Source organism: Phymastichus coffea, unplaced genomic scaffold (genome assembly GCF_024137745.1).
Source record: "Phymastichus coffea isolate CEN01 unplaced genomic scaffold, Cenicafe_Pcof_1.1 PCOF00041, whole genome shotgun sequence".
In the NCBI taxonomy this organism is placed as follows: domain Eukaryota; kingdom Metazoa; phylum Arthropoda; class Insecta; order Hymenoptera; family Eulophidae; genus Phymastichus; species Phymastichus coffea.
Window position 1 is genome coordinate 346,677 of NW_026706852.1, and position 4,763 is coordinate 351,439.

Below are 4,763 nucleotides of genomic sequence, written 5' to 3' on the forward strand. Positions count from 1 at the left end.
TTTTCTTTATGTAAACGTAGGAATATCGTGCCGGAGACAACGGATTTGGATTCCTCGTTGAAAAATACATGGAAATCATGTGCCACGTGCAAATTATTAGTGATGCGAAATTTGACGTCAGCTGAAAGTACGATTTTCGTGGAAATTCGTGGAAAATGGCAATTTTCGTCATGTTAACGTTGGATTATCGTACCGGAGACAACGGATTTGGATTCCTCGTTGAAAAATACATGGAAAACATGTGTGACACATTAAATAAAATCTTATAATAAAATTTTATTCATGAAAAACTTATTTTTTGGCTAATCACTCGGTATAAATGCATGTTTTTAGTCATGAAGGAATAATCGTAGGTTGTCGCGGGAAACGGATTTGGATTCCTTGGTTCAAAATACATTGAAAAAGTGTATTGCAAGTTGATTTTATGTCAAATCCAACCCATTCAAATATTTTGACACTTTTTTTGCTGTTCTGCATCACTGTGTGCCGCTTTCCTGGTCTCGGTCCCGTCGTGTTTGCCATCAGGCGGCTCAAGGATGTTATCCTCTCTGCCGCTTTTCGGACTGTCTTCTGTATGTGAGGCCAGAAGGTCATCTTCGTATCGAGGGTTACCCCAAGGTACTTGACTTCCCCTTTGGTCTCCGTTTCGTATACACCCACTCTCATGGGTAGTATCGTCTGTATGCGTCTTCTCGTGAGAAGCATAAGTTCCGTCTTTTCTGTTGCGAGTTGCAGTCCGTGTTCTGTCATCCATCGTCCAACTCGTCTCATGGTCTGGTTCAACGTCAGCTGCGCCAGCTCGGGAGATCTCTCCGTGATCACCGCCGCCACGTCATCAGCGTAGGCGACGAGGGTCACTCCGAGTGGCATCCCAAGCCGAAGCAGACTATCGTATAGACCATTCCAAAAGTCGGGTCCCAGTATCGACCCCTGAGCCACCCCAGCGGTGACCTGTCTCGTTACTTGTCCTTCGATCGTCTCGTACGTTATTCGTCTGTTTCTCAGATAATCCTCCACAACCCGAACCAGGTTCGGTGGAATCCGAAAGTTGCTTTTCAGCGCCTCCAAGATATCCACCCACCTGGCCGAGTTAAAAGCATTTCTGATGTCGAGCGTCGCTAGCAGCACAATGGGTCGCGCCGCATGGCAGTGTCTGTCTAGTTCCAGGAAAGAATCAATCACCTTTTGGATCGCTCCAATCGTCGACCGATCCCTCCTGAAGCCGAATTGCAAATCTGAGAGACCCCCTCCGGCCTGTATCGCGTCCGTCCCAGTTATTAATATTATTATTATTATTATTATTATCATAATTATAATCATATTATTATTATATTATTATAATCATAATTATAATCATATTATTATTATATTATTATTATCATATTGTTTGAATATTTGGAGGACCCTACCGATATCCGAATTAGCATCCCGAGCTACTAGCACTTACAGGATGCGAAAGGATGGAGAAGATCAACGATTGTTTAGTACCACGGCCTAAGGAAAAGATATCGGCATGAGGTCACCAGCTTGCCTGCTCTGCGCAGTCACAGATAACCTAGGAATGGCACTCTGGCGTTATAAGATTATAGAAAAAACTGTTACAAATATGAAAATTTGTTATAATTCAAATGTTATTAACTAATTTGAGTATCTCTTTTTAGAAATTACTTCTAAAATTAATAAATTATAAAGTTATGTAAAAATTTGATATTGTTCTATTGTAAATATTGTAATATTACATTAATTAACTTTATTAGTTAATAACTTTTGAGGATACTATTTGTATTAATTATAAATCACACTAAATCAACTAATAAATAATTTTGTAAAGTTTACATCTGTTGAAACTTTAATATTGATGTTTATTTACTTGTAAATTAAGAAAATTCATTTCTCAAAATTCGCGAATATTTCTCGAAGATTCCGAGTTATATTCATTACCAAATTAATCATTAATGTTTTAACAATTTTGTTTTAGGAAAATTATAAATACCGCTGTGATTACTGAGAATTGTTGAAGTTGATAATTATATTTTTAGGAGGAGAATTGAAGAATGAGAGATTGAAAAAGCCTGATACTTTTCATCACGCCAGGTGGATGGCAAAGAGCATTTATGTACTGAAAATGCATGCTATCAAAGATTAACTTATTGGGCGAGGTTTGATCAATCACAAAATAGCAAAGGATTTCAAAGAGATCGGTATAATAACCCAATAACCCAAAAAGTCCCTCGACGTAATACGACGTGATACAGCCCAAGGTACGTAAATAACTATTTTGAGAAGTGTGGTGGCAGAGACGTTAGAAAATAAATTGTCTGAAAGATATTTTCCGCTGTAAATTTCTTCAATCATACACATATCATATACATAAATTGTACACATTTGTCTTATATAATTCTGTGTGTAACTTTCTGCATATATATGTGTATATTTATTTATACAAAAGTTTGTATAATTTTTTACAAAGTTTCATGCATAAAATTTAACGTAATATTGGTACATTTTTCTATATGAATATGCATACACCATCAAATTGTGTACAAATCTATATATAAAATATTTAACTAAATTGCTTATAATAAGTTTGTACGGATTACATTGTATAAAGCAATAAAAAATTTTTAGATCTTAAAGTATGATCCCTCATATAAATCTATGCAGAAAAAGATATAGTTTGCTAAATAATTTAGATACAATTATATGCAGGAAGAATTAATTATACAGCAAAATAGTGACGAATAATCTGTATAAGTTTTTTTAGACGACTTTATAAATATGTCCTAAGAAAATATGACGAATATGGACCCATGGATAATCATATAAAGCTGCTCTTTTTTCCTTTAAACGTCTGTTGACGATTTTTTACAGAAGTTCGTGCATATATTTGTAAGAAGTAATCTACAAAATTTTATGTACAGCTACCTCCATAATAAAATCTGCCTACATAGAATTTTTTGTAAGTTTAGAAAAAGCGCTACCTTATTTTCAAATCTAATTAAGATTTTTCAATTGTCTAAAATTAAAAACGGTATTACATACAATTTTATACATCCGATCAGATATTATAACAATAAGTATTTGAACTCTCAATAATACTTTATTATGTTTATTTGATTTGCAATCTACAATAATTTTATAAATTATTGTAATTTGAATTTGAGTTATGAGCTGTAATGAAATATAACGATAAAAAAATGACTTTCTATTTACTAGCAGTGTATCATAATATATTTTGATAAACATATATAAAACTAATTCAAAATACAAGTTTGTCAACTTTTCTTTCAGTTGCAGTTATCAATTATGCATTTATTCATTAACGGATGAATACTAATCAAAATGAAATTTCACTCATAGAAATAAAATTATATCTTAATAATATTTAAACTCCTGGGCAATAAACAATTAAACTTTATTTGAACATACCATTCGAGAATGGAATTCCAAATTTACCGTGTTTATTTATCACCAAATGTTTATGAAGAAAAAATAAATCGTAAGCACTTTGAATTAGCGTACTCAGAAGGGTAGTAAACTATAAAATGATATTATTGACTAAATTATTTTTTTAATTAAAACAAGAATTTATAACTGTTTATCGTATTTAGTAAGAATTGTTTTTTCATTTTCTGTTGCTTATAATATAATTTGTTCTATATTTATCTTCTAACTCACTAATCAATGACAAGATTAGGTTTCATCTTTTTTTAACATCGATTGCTACAGAAATAAAGTTGTTCTTATTATGTAATTAAACTAATAATAACAAAATAGCACATTCTAAATTTATATTCAATATAACTCAAATAATAAACTTTTTCTTTTGTTTTTTCAGCATGATTGTTCTGTGTAGTAAACTGTGTAGATAAACAACTGTAGTTCTCTTGAATCAGCTCCATACAAAAATTTCTGTTGAAATATAATAATAATGAAAATTTTTTCGATGTTTTGAGTATATTATTTAATTTATTTTGTATTTTTTGTACACTACTTGATAAATTACAATTAGCTTCTCTCCATCCAATAATTCTACAAGTGTCAATATTCTGAATCAACACATAGTGTATAATTATTATTACTAAATAAACAATAAAACAAACATTAAACAAATACGATTTACAAATACGATGAACCTTATTTTATCCACGACGTTCATCGCTAAGGTCATGTGAAATTTAGATCCAATATTATTCGCGAAACATTTACAAAATGTTTCGGGCTTAATTTATTAAATTCTACTGGGAGCACGTCGTGGATCAATCGAAACTCAACATAATACTTTATCCAAACGTCGGATTTCGCGCTATGTGCGAATCCGGGGTCAAAAAGAGGGGTTTCCATTACAAAAAACACTTCGACCTTGAAATGACCTTCAAAATGAGATTAAAGGTCAAAGGTTTTTGGTGCATTGGGTCGCCCACTCTGTTCTGAACAAATTTTGTAGAGGTCATTTTTCAATATCTTAAAAATTAAAAAAACGCTTTTAGGCAGTTCTTCAAGCATTTGACCTTAAATCGACCTTCTCAAGGCCATGAAAAAAAATTTAAGAATATCTTTGTGAACGTAAAATTTCCCGCTCTTTTCGAATCCGATGTCAAAAATAGGGGTTCCCATTTAAAAAAACAATTCAACCTTCAAATGACCTTGAAAACGATGTTCAAGGTGAAAACTAATTATACAGATAGATGGTCCCCTTTGTCGTAAACAACTTTCATCTGAAACATTTTTCACAAAAACACGAATTTTCGATTTTAAAATGG